The 13,390-nt window shown below is 36.0% G+C and overlaps 1 protein-coding gene across 1 annotated transcript in view; it reads left to right on the plus strand.

Moving 5' to 3' along the window:
- AFG2A (AAA ATPase AFG2A) overlaps positions 1-13,390 on the plus strand; it is a 342,792-nt gene that overhangs the window by 173,436 nt on the left and 155,966 nt on the right. The gene's annotated exons all lie outside the window — the stretch shown is intronic.

The raw sequence follows: 13,390 nt of genomic DNA on the forward strand, positions 1-13,390 counted from the left end.
GAGTGTTGAATGGATGATTAGGCAGCGATTCTTAAACTTTAATATGCATTTGAGTCACTTGTATGTCTGGGATGGAGTCTGAGATTTAGCAATTCTAATGTTTCTGGAAAAGACTAATGGTCTAAGTATTGTATATTTTAAGAAGATCTCCCAGATAATTCGTATGCACATTAAAGTTTGAGAAGCACCTAGCTGGAGAATGATTGAAGTATACAGTAAAATCTAAAGAAAAGGACTGATAGGGTGAAAATTGAGGGGTTATGCAACTGGTAGTCTCAATGAATGAAGACTATCTTTAATCATTTGGAAAGTCTCTGAATTCAATGTAGGTATATATTTGTCTTTTGTGACTGTTAATTTTTCCATTTTACCAGAGCCAAAATATTTTCAATGATTTTTTTGAACAAAGTAACACTTGTATATAATACATGTCAAGGTCCATATGCAGAAACCAGACCAATTATAAATTAGTAAGTAGAATCTTGACAGTGGGATGTTATAAAAATCATGACTCCAATTTGTATGGAACTTTTAATAATCATTATCTTATTTAGCCTTTATAATCCTATGAGTTGGTAGAATTAGATAGTTTATGCTAATTCTACATGTAAAGTAGAGCTACCAGATTCATTAAACCCTCCCATGTCATTTTGCAAATACATTTTTTTAGTGATTTAGAAATTGAAGTTATGAATGCCTCTGTGTTTTCACAAATGAATACTTTGAATAACTTAATTTCATTTTAACTTTTATAAAGTGTTGCTTTGCAAATAGACTGCACTTCATATTTGGACGTGCACATAACGCCACATTTCATTCAGAGGCATAGATGTTGGTGAATAGACTGGGGAGAATTAGCCCTTCATTTTGCCTAGAAATTTTCAATATAAACTCTTTAAAAAAAAATGCTGTAGGGCTTCCCTGGTGGCGCAGTGGTTGGGAGTCCGCCTGCTGATGCAGGGGACACGGGTTCGTGCCCCGGTCCGGGAAGATCCCACATGCCGCGGAGCGGCTGGGCCCGTGAGCCATGGCCGCTGAGCCTACGCGTCCGGAGCCTGTGCTCCGCAACGGGAGAGGCCGCAACAGTGAGAGGCCCACGTACCGCAAAAAAAAAAAAAAAAATGCTGTATATGCATAATTGTGTGTACATATACCTTTGTTTATAGGAAAAAAAACCTGAAAAGATACATATGTTCAAATGTTAAAAGTGGTTATCTATGGAAGTGGTGGTAAGTATATATTTCCCTCAGTTTTCTAACTTTACTGCAATGAACATGGATTTCTCTTTAAATTATTTTTAAAAGTGTAAATATATATAAACTTTACTGTCATAAAATTTTGATAATGTCTTAAATTGTCTCTTGAGCTAAATTCTTTACCATTCCTTAGCACCATAACTAGACATACATGCTCCATCTCAATTCCACAATGAGTCAAGACAAATTCAACAGTCATTAGGTGATGAAGGTCTCATTCAGATGAAGTAAATAATCTTTTCCTTCAATGCCAGTAGATAACCTGTTTTATATAGACATATTATTTTTCAGAGGGTACTTAGCTGACTGTAGCTTGCTATAATTGTGCCCACTAATGATTAAAATTTCTGATAATTATTATGGTAAGTCTATAAGGACTTGTATCTCTGCAGTAAAGTCTTTTATCAACACAACTTAAAATGTATGGTAAATTTATTCTGTGGTACTAAATAAACCAAGGATTATGGGTTTTGAGAATTACAATGAATTCTACAGTTCTTATATATGTTATATATAAGAATTAGAGCTAGTAAGACAGTTTAAAATATTAATATAATAGTCATTAAAATTAACTTTTGTGAATATTCAGGTTTTTAGAATGTTTTTTACTCAATCTTCTGTTATCTTTTTTGTACCTAAATCAAACCACAAATAGTGGTTACTATTAATTTTAATAATAAATATGTTTAATCAAAGTACTTTGAAAATAAAAACTCTTATTATTCCTTAATGTTACCCTAATCTGTATAGGTCAATAAAGTACATTTTATAAATATGTATCTTCCCAGGAATTAAACTATGTCCTGTTTGCACCCCCAGGAAGAGACTAGTTTACTCTTCTCATCAGTAAGGCCAGGCCAGTTGTCTTAATTAATTTGCCAAGACATACTATGAAATTAGTAAGTGCCAATTATCCCCTTTTTATAAAAGACTGAAGGACAGAAAGCATTAGGCAGTTTGCCAGTAGACAAGTAGTAAACTTCATGGAAGAGCTCAAGTATTCTCTAGGCCTGGGGAATTGACAATTTTTCTAGTTGCTCTAGGAATAATTGGCATCATTTTGTTGTTATTACCCTGTCATATATAGACATGACAGAAATTCTGGAAAGAGTACATCCTCATAACTTTTTTTTTCTTTTTTTAAATTTTTTGCTGCATTGGGTCTTTGTTGCTGCGCGTGGGCTTTCTCTAGTTGCGGCAAGTGGGGGCTGTGTTGCGGTGTGCGGGCTTCTCATTGTGGTGACTTCTCTTGTTGCGGAGCATGGGCTCTAAGCACGCGGGCTCAGTAGTTGTGGCACATGAGCTGTAGACCGTAGGCTCAGTAGTTGTGGTGCACAGGCTTAGTTGCTCCGCGGCATGTGGGATCTTCCCGGACCAGGGCTCGAACCCGAGTCCCCTGCACTGGCAGGTGGATTCTTAGCCACTGCGCCACCAGGAAAGTCCATCCTCATAACATTTTAGCTCTGTATATCCGTCGGTTTCATTTACTTTTTTTTTTTAATAACCAAAATAGTTTATATTATAACTTAAAATTCTTTCACATAAAAAATAGCAATCTTTAACTAATGCTTTCTACTCTCCTAGGAAAAGGACATTAAAAATGCTGGACATTAAGACATTAATTGCATTCTTTATATTTAATTTCCACATTTCACATTTGCTACCTGTAATTTCACCAAGATCTATTTCACCTGGCCTTTATAAAATATTTCACTTTGAAATGATTATATAATCATTCATTTACTTTATAATATTCTTTCTAACAGATATTTTTCTGTCTTGCTCAGCAAAGTTCAATTTAAGGATAAACTATATAAATGATCTAATTCAATTTCAGTTTCTTTAAATGCTTCAAGAATATAGTCATGCTAATTATGCTTTCCCTTTTGTTCTCTTATCATCTGAAGCAAGATTATAGTTTTATATACTAGGTTCTGCACTGGGTGCCAGATGCAAGGGAAGCCAGTAAATAACTTAATATCCAGAAAGATCCTAGCTTTGGTTGAAAAAGGAAGATGTGTTGTAAATAGGACTGTTGTAGACTATACAGTAATTGTAAATCTCCATAATTATAAAGGGGCATTTTCTCTTCTTTCTTTAACCTGTCTTAAGTATTAGATATGATTAAAAGAAGAAGTGTTTCTCTCAATAACAAGAAAGAAATTACTTGTTTTTACAGTCAGTTTTGAGACAAAAAGAAAAACTCCACTGAGATAAAAATATGTCCACACAGGGCCTGCTATATAAAATTTTCCAGACTCGTAGGGACTTGAACCCCGTTTTTTAGTTATTTGATGAAATTGCGCATACTAGTTTATGGATAGTTCTGAATGTTCTTGTGTTCTTTTTCATATAAAATATTTTAAAAATCTGTCAGTTTTGGTTTCTCCATTAGTAGATGGACCTATGGAAAAGTGGGACTTGCTTACAAAATGCACTGAAAGCAAGTACTTTCCCAGCCTTGAATAATTTACTTTCTCCTTCTTCCAGTCTCTTGTGGAATGTATTATCTATTGTGTCCACTGAACATTTAATATACATGGCTTTAAATTGCTATTTATTGTTTTGTTTATCCCTACATTGCAAGCTCCTGAAAGGCAGAGATTCACTCTCTTGCTTGTGATATTCCCAATGCCTGTATCTTACATAGAATTAGTTTTTAACAAATTATTCATAAATTATTTATTCTGACAGTTTCTTTTACCCGTTACACAATTGGGGGAATAATTTTATCTAGCTACACTGACAGCTTGTATATATATGCCAGCTCTTTTACTCAGTTGCCTAGTTGTTTAAGTGAAACTGAAGCTGGAGACAAGTCAAGGAAGAGGACCAATGCAGCGCAGACACAGGAGTCTTGAAGGTGACTTCAATTTCTTCATTAAATCTTGTCAGTGACATAAAGAGTTCTTCAAATAAAACTCATCGATGACAAATTGAGCAGTTGGTGATACTGCACATCTAATAATAGCAAATCATGCAATTTCAATTTGTTAGCATGCTAAGCACCTTACATTATTTCTTTCTTTTACAAGAGAGAGTCTGAAGCTTAGAGAGTTTACAAATTCCATGGAGTAATATAGTTCGTAGTGGCTGGATTAATATTCTGTTTGAATCCAAAGGCAATGATTTTAACAACTTCCAAACAATAGTAACAGCAAAAAATGAGAAACATAATTCACTGTATACCTGAGTTCACTGAGACATACACTATCTCATCTCATTGTTAGTCTTCCCAGCAATTCTCTGGCAAATACTTTCTCATTTTATGGATGAGGAAATTGATGCCCAATGAGAGATATCCATTTGGCATGTTGGTTTACATTTGTAGATAGATACAGATATAGATAGAAAAAGATATATTTTTGGAGTGGCATTCTAGTGACTGATGATTGAACTACTAAATTTTTAAGATTTAATTAGCAATAATTTACTTTCAGATGCATTTTATACAGTATTTCTTAATCCTCAAATTTTTTTTTTTCCTTTTTCGAGGTTGCATATGGATTACTCTTAATGATTTATAGCAGTACTTTAGAGCAGTTTAGAAAGGTCCCAGACTAGAAATGTCTGAAATATTTGTAAGGAGTAATACAATTTTATTATCTAGAATCCTGCTAACATATATGATAAATGTTAGTAGAAAAAGATATATTTGCTGTCTTTTAAATTTTCATTTTGTAAAACAAAACATTCCTGTTAAGTTAGAAAATAACCAGGATTTCTGGTTTGGAGAAAACCATGTTTAAGTTAAGTAGCTTTATATGTTTTATATGTTAATTGTTCTAGCAGCATTCAGAAACCCTAGTGTTTATGAGTATGAGCTGTTATTTAGATTCCCATGGCCCTTTACAGCCCCCGGTCCTAGAAACAAACAAACAAGACTTTACATAATAAAAATTGCAATAGAAATTTAAAATATGACCTATAACATGAGGTATGAACTTGCTTAAACTGTGGTTGCTTCCTGCTATGAATTTTCAGAATGCCATTGCTAAATGTGGAAGTATTTCAGAGTCTAGTACGAAATAATTCCAGAGAGAATCAGTGCAGTGTCAAAAAGAAAAATGTAAAAGGAGAAAATTTACTCAATTTTAGAACGAGGAAATGTTAGACCTTAAAGAGACTTTAGAGATGATCTTAGCCTACCTCCCAACTAGGGAGGTAGAAACTGGCTTTATTATGAAGGAGAACGTCAAGAGCCATATTAGAGGGATCACAAGCTGAGGGAGAGTTTTCTAATTGAGCCCTTTTCTTTCTTTCATAGTGCCCATATAATTACTCACTCTGTTTTTAGTATAAGGCAAGAAAGTAGCAGTCTAGTGCCAGCTAGAGACAAGACAAGAGTATCAGGACAGTATGGGAGCCTGGCTTGGGAGACAGTATTGTATTAGCAGTAGATTTAGGTATCTTATCTCTCTCAACTCTCTTCACTCTGTGGACCAGGCAACTGTTATAGAAGCAGGAAAGCCCCTAATAATAAAGATGCCTAGGGTGGAGATCCTAAGAGATTTGCTAGTGAACAGAGGCCCTGGAGAGGTGGGATTGGAGAGTAAAAGCAGGAAATGATTTTCACTCTCATTTTCTCAGGAGTTGCAGTTTGAAAGGACTTTCAGTTGTGATTTTTTTGTTTTCTTTTCTGATATATAATTCAAATTTCAAAGAACTGGGAGATGTTGTTATAGCAAAATTTCCTATATTCTCACCTACTTGTTTATGTGAACAGAGTCTCTCTGTGCTTTACTCCATTAAAAGAATTAAAAAAGGGGCTTCCCTGGTGGCGCAGTGCTTGAGAGTCCGCCGGCCGATGCAGGAGACGCGGGTTCGTGCCCCGTTTCGGGAAGATCCCACATGCCGCGGAGCGGCTGGGCCCGTGAGCCATGGCCGCTGAGCCTGCGCGTCCGGAGCCTGTGCTCCGCAAATGGGAGAGGCCACGACAGTGAGAGGCCCGCAACTTACTCAATCCAAGAGAACTCAGGAAAAAAAAAAAGAATTAAAAAAGAATTGAATCCTAGCAATGAGTAATAGTCTCCCATGTTTACAAGAATGCATTGGGGAGGAGGAGACTAATGAGATAATTCCATCGGTCTCATTAAGAAATGAATTTCCAATAAACTTTAACTTTTTATGCTTAATATTTTGTCTAAATCTATAATACATATAATGGTACATAAATAATTGCAATGCTAATTCAGTCCAGAGGAAATTTAATAGCTAGAGCCTTATATTCATGTGAATTTTTAAAAAATTTAATGTATGTACATATTTTTATTTGTGAAAGTTATTACAAAATGAGTAATGAAGGAAGGAAACTCTCTTGGGGTAGTGGAATGGAAATACAAATTTAAGGAGAAAAAAAGCAATTTAAAGTTTCTCAGAGCTAGCTTTGATATAGATGATAGTGTTAAATCATTTAAAATCTATTGAATAATTGGAAAAAGTTGAAATAAAAGTCATTTTAAAATATCAGTATTTATGGTATTCTGGAAGTTACATCTGTTACAACTATTTAAACATGGGTACATGTGAGAAGGCAATAATTTCACCTTTCTTTTTAAAATATATGTATAGCTCCTTTTTAGCACTGCTAAGAGCTACATGTGCACACTGATTAAGACCAGAACTCTACATTTTTGGAGAACAGGAGGGAGATGAAGAGAGAGAAAAATGCTTTTAAAATTACACAATGAAGCTTTTCCAAGGAGTGATGAAGAGTGCATGCTTATAAAATGATTTTAGAAGCAGATCAGCCAGAACGGTGAAAGGATCAGAATGCTGATATGGCAAAAGATAATGGAGTTGGTCCCTAGCCAGGCTGTAGCAACTGCCTTATTATATTTCAATATGTGCCATTAGCTGTATATCTTGATTCCTTCAACTTTCTGCCCAAACGAATGGCTCTTACTTCTACAGTAACTAGAATAGAGTTGGCTGGTCTGCTGATACCACCACAGCCTTTACTAATCCACTGTATATTCGTAGAGTGAGATAAGAGGTTGGTGGTGTTCCTTTGATTACCAAAAAAAAAAAAAGGTACCGACCTTGGAAAAATTTGTGACATGTTAGAATTGAAGTCAGTATAGAACCCACACGTGAGTGCATATGCCTGTAGCGCACCGTTCTTCTACACCTTACCCAAGTTGTAACAGAGGTCTTGCTTATGCTTCGTAATTAGAGGAGTTTCATGCCTAGAAATGGGGAAATAGAGAATCAAGTGATGAAGGGAGCTAGCAATAAAACTATGTAAGATGAATCTTTGCTGCAGATCTTGGCAAAATCCTAGGCTAAAGAATTAGAATCATCTAATTCAGAAAATGTACAAGGAGTCAATGGAGGGAAAAAGGAAAGAAACAAACACAGGAAGGATACTATCAGAGAAATTGTGCATGGGTGGAGGGGGGGAAGGTCTGAGGGGAGGAACAGGAAATAAAATAAGTTGTTTACCTAAATCAGTGATTATCAGTGGGGCTCCAGGGTGTGCCTCTGAAGAGTATGCATGTATTTACATCAAAGTATACAAATGCTCTCTCTTCTTCACGGGATTCTGATATGACCAAATGATCTTAAACAATGCTTCCCCTGCCTACCTCACACATACAAAAATAAAGTAAAATAAATAACTAGTTGATTTTGCATGTGGAAATATGCATCCATGTCAATGACGTGGAAGTCTAAACAATGTTATTTTCATCATACAGCAGACATGTAAAAATTTTAGATTTCCTAAGCATTATTTTAGGTAAGAAATTGTGGGGTTTTTTACTGCTTTAAAAAAAAAAAACTTTTAGCTAGAATAATTTTCATACTACTCATCTAACTGAGTTAGAAGTAAAATATTAATGAAGAAATATAGCAGCCATTTAAAATATGTAATCCCCAACATTTCTTAATGGGAAGTGGGTTCTGGTAGCTGGAATGCTTTCTACTTTATGCTATGGTGGGTGTGTATAGGCACGTTTGAAAGAGGAAAATAGGATTGGCCAAACTGCTCATTCCAGCAAGGGGATAGCTGACATCTGATGGATAAAATAATAAATAATGAGGAAACTCAGGTTATTTCTTTGATAGTAGTTATAATCGCTAACATTACTGAATACTTATGGTGTGTTGGGCACTATCTTAAAATTTTACACATGATAAATTATTTAATTGTCATAATAATAACCACATGTGTCTTATAATCACAGAAATGTCCCAGATTTTCCTCTTATTTTCTTTCTTATTTATTTCTTTTATCATTCAGCTGTTGATTAGCTCTCCCCTTGTCTGAGTGGGCAGTTGAGCCCAGTCCTAGCTCCCTCTTTTAAGTGGAGGCTTGACTGACCTAGAGCATCCACAGTGGCTCACTCATATGTCTGGCTCACCTGGGGCATTCTCCTGGAGCACCTTGGAGCTCTTCCACATGGCCTCTCGACAAGCACGGGCTTGTAAAGACATGGCAGCTAGGTTCTAAGATGGAGGTTTCAAGCCCAGAAAAGCAAAAGCCACAGATCTCTGAAAGCCCCTCTCTGAAGTTACACCGTGTCAGTTTACCCAGTTCTCTTGCCCCACATTTTGGCCAGAGCATCTCACAGATTGAGTGGGAGGAGAATAGACTCAACCTCTTGATGGGAAGAATGGGAGAATATTTGCAGCCATCTTTAATCCACCATAGATAATATGATAGCTTCCTATGTTGTTGTTATTGTTAAATTCTGTTTATGAGAGCTAACCACCTATTTTACTTCCAGTAACATAAACTATTTCAAAAGTGTCTTGCCTATGATAGTTTTCTTAAAGACTGTCTGATAGTTGCATAAGATTTTGGTCCTGGAGTATGGAAAGGAAGGGGACTGAGTGTTCTTGTGCACAGAGTTTCACTTATGCATGACTCTACTCAGTCTCAGCCTTCAAATAAGTCACTCTAAGCAGTATGAGGTAGAGAAAATTATCCCAGTACTTGCCAGAGTGCAAGAGTTTATATTTTGTGGGGAGACAGAGAGAGAGAGGATGGTATTGCTTATAAAATCATTTTATATATGTATATATATCTATATTTTTCATTTATATATCTGTTTCTGTTTAGTTTTATCATAGTAATACCTGCTCACATTTTTAAAAATCAAAAAGAACTACAAGGCTAAAAAGAAAACAGAAGTCTCCTGCCCTTTCCTCCTCATTCTCAAATTTCTACTCCCCAAGACGAACTGCTTTCTATTGATTTAGTAACCCTCCCGGTTGCCTTATCAAATGTCATATTTATATTCTTATTTCTTGAAAAAAGAACCAAATGAAACTTCTAGACCTGAAAAATACAAAATCTGAAATGAAGCTTTCACTGAATGGGATTAACAGCAGATGAGACACTGCAAAGAAAAATCAGTAAACATATCACCTATTGGCAAATGAACCCATTCAAACTGAAGAAAAAGGCAAAAATAAAAAGAAAGAAAAAGGCAAAAATAAAACAAAATCACGCACGCACATACACACACACACACAAATACACAAAAGAACAGAGCTTCGGTGACCTGATGGACATTATTAGGTGATCTAACATAGATGAATTTCTGGGGGTGGATTGGGAAGAGAATCAGAGAAAATAGGTTTAAAGAAATAATGGCCAAAATTTGTTCAGATTTGATAAAACTATCAACCCAACAGAAAAAAGTAGCTCCAAGAATAAGCAGGATAAGCAGGCACAAAGCAATTCAAGCAAGATAAACACAAGAAGACCTCGCTAGGGTATATGATAATGAAGTTTCTGAAAAGCAGTGATAAAAAAGTAAGTCTTAAAAGCAAACCAAAAAGAGAAAAAAAGAAAAAACATGTTCAATACAGGAACACAGGTAGGAATTGTCAGAAACAGTGCAAGCCAGGCAACAGTGGAATGATATCTTTAAAGTGCTGAAAGAAAAAAAATAACCTTCAGTATTACAAAGAGCAAAACCCATCCAACTTAAATAATGAAACATGTTCATATTGAAAGAGTCCTTTCCATTTATAGAGTCACAGAAACCAATGCTGGAAAGGGCCTTTGAGCTTATTAGTCTGTAGTAATGGGAGTAGGTAGGAGTGGGGAGGAGATTAGACTGACTACCCCCAGAAATACACACAGGGCTTTTAGGTTTCTCACATACACCCGGAAGCTTTTTCACAGACACCCTCACCCTCCCCTCTCACTGTAGCATTACTAGGGCAGTGAGCCTCTGAGTATAATGAGACTGAATAGGATCATCTCTGGTGTGTTGAAGCAGAAAATAGATTGAAAACCACCGACAGTCCAAATCCTCACTTTATGCATATGGTCATTAAAGCTTTGAGAAGATAAAATGACGTTTCCCAAATCATTTTTGACAGAGAAAATAGTAAACCTGAATCGCAGATCAGGTGCTTCTCTATTTCTTTTGGATATTTAAAAAATTGGGGGTCCTCTTGGAATTCGTCTATGACAGTGTATTTGCAATGAGAGGTGAATCTAAGGAGTTACAGAGCAAAGGTTGTGTTTATGTGTGTGTGGAGGGGGAGATACTTAGAGTTTTTATATCAATGCAATTTTATATAAACTCTTAGTATATAAAGACTAGAGTTTACTAAGCTATTAATTTACTAAGACATAACAATAATAGGGATGAATAAAATACCTTTCCAGTATTTCATCTCTCTCCTTCTTGACAAGTGAAGTTCCAGGTGTGGTAATACCTATTATGTAGTGGCTCCCAAAAGAAGTTCAAGTCCAGAAATACAGAATACATAGGCAGTATATAAATATGCTTATTGTTGCATCATGTCAGTGGAGGAAAATACAGAAGGAACATTTGAGCTCAGTAAGTCTCTGCTAAAGAGAGCTTTACTTGCTACAACCTGTCTGCAGGAATCAGAGGAAGGAAGTCAGCAAGAAAGGGAAAGAATGCCAAGTTGCAAGTGCCAAATTGTCTCATCACTTGCAACTCAAGACAAAGAGCAGATTCCTATAACTCAAAACAAGGTTCAAATTCAGCTGCTAAAATTGTAATAGTGTCCTAGATTTTAGAACCCATTTTTCCCTTTTTTCCCCTACCAATAAAGGTGATCTTTATCCAAATATCAGTACTGAAAACCAAAAATCAGTATTGAGGCTAAGTGTTGAGAGCGTCTTGAATCATGTCAAACCATCTACTTTTCAGATGAGGTAACATGGATCAAAGAACACTATTTGACTCCTGCACCAGTGTTCTGTCCATTAGACTCTGTTATGGAGAATAATTCTAACCAAATCACTTGCAAATTCCCCACCAAAAGTGTGTGTCTTTGTGATTTGGTTACAGCTATTAAATATTCTGAGGAACTAATTCTGAAGGATTTACAGGCATTATTTAGTTTTCTTTTGTAAACGTTTTGACAAGTTTTTAATCTGATATTTTGATCCATTTGGGAGCTACCAAATGTTGCTTTTAAAAGTCTCATTTCTCACTCAAAAACAGTTTTAATAAGATAAAACAGGCATGATTCTGTGGGGGAGTATTTTGAAAACATAGGAGCCAAGTCAGATGGAAGTCATACAAGGTGTTAAGATGCCACTGATGGTAAGGTATATCATTACTTTATAGATTACTGAGAAAGAAAATGCAGCCAATTAAGTTACGATGTGCATTGATTCCAAGATACACATTCACTTATTTCTGTGATGTTAAAGGATGAAGAAATGTGCTCCTTAGGATCATTGAAATATTGAAGGTAGTTGGTTAGGAAAGGTGAGGACATTTCTGAAGAGGAGGAAGCAGAATGGAGGCAGGAGCCTGGGTTACAAAGCAGGTGAGCAGGTGCTCCTCAGGGAGCAATGGGAGATAATTGCAAGCCAGCAGCACCTGGGGGGCCGGGGAAGAGGGTGTTGTGAAAAGAGTTGTGAGGCCCTTGGTTCTGAGATTCTGGTTCTGTTCAGTAGTGAACAGAGGAATATATCTGAAATTGAGTCTTAACAATTTAAATGGGAGAACAACCCTCAAAATCTATGAGACTCTCCTAAGATTTAGAAGACAAGTTAAGAGATTGAATGCTAACCTAAAGCATTTGAACCTTAGTTTTTAGTCAATAGTGAGCCTCTGAAAAGGAGCGAAGTAAAGTTAACCAGTGTTTTAAGAAGATGAATCTAACTAACGAGGGTGTGAATAATTATAATCTGCCAAAAATCTTGTCTTTTTTTTTTTCTCTCCCTCAGCACGTACTCTCTCTGGAGAAATAGTAATGTGATGACTAGCTTTTTTCTTTCTTTCTGTTTTTTCCAAGTTGTGCTACTTCTTTGAGAAAAATCCAAGTCCTACGCACGATAGTAAAGAAGCTAGAAGTTATTTACATGAGATTTTAACGCACCCTCACCAGTAAACTAAAACACAACATTCAGTTACATCCTTCAAAAAAAAAATGATTCACTTTGGGCAGAGTACAGACTTGCCCATAGTCTTTGGTTTTACTGTAGGCAAAATAAAGACACACCTCTTCCTGAAAACATAGACAACACAAATTACTGTGGTCAACTTCTTCCCTGCTCATCGCCTAATACTACTAATGTAAACACCTGCCCTTTTCAAGCACCAGGCCTCCTGCGGTGTAGTACTCTGGGATAACCTCTCATTCTGCACTGTCTTCTTTGACATTTCTTCTTCCTACACGATTCTCTCATCTCTAACTGTATTTTATTACCTCCGCCATATGACTGTGAACAAGAAATGGTCTTCCTATTTGTTTGCTTTGCTAAATTCCTACTTCTAAGAATCAGATCTCCTGATCACCCCCAGCAGAGATTTGGGGTTCTTCTATGCATAAAGCAGTCTTCCCTCCCTACCTTCCTTCCTTTCTTTCTTTTTAAACATACTTCAGTTCTTTCATTGTATTTTATACTCCTTGAAAGCACAGACCATATCTCTGCAGATTTATATCCCAAAAGCTTAGCATAGTGCCTCGTACATAACAGATGGTCACTAAATGTTTGTTGAATTGATTGATTAGTTAGATCATGGTGATTTGTATCATCTGCTAGCTATAAAGTTTGTATTTACCATGCACAGTATTGGCTTAATAATATATATCACTAGCCTCAAAATCAGAATCTAATATGAAACTTAAGAAACACAACTACTTTGAAGACAAGGAATCCGGAAATAGTGCTCTAGAAAGAG

The sequence above is a fragment of the Lipotes vexillifer genome, unplaced genomic scaffold (genome assembly GCF_000442215.2).
Source record: "Lipotes vexillifer unplaced genomic scaffold, Lipotes_vexillifer_v1.1 scaffold1276, whole genome shotgun sequence".
Classification (NCBI taxonomy): domain Eukaryota; kingdom Metazoa; phylum Chordata; class Mammalia; order Artiodactyla; family Lipotidae; genus Lipotes; species Lipotes vexillifer.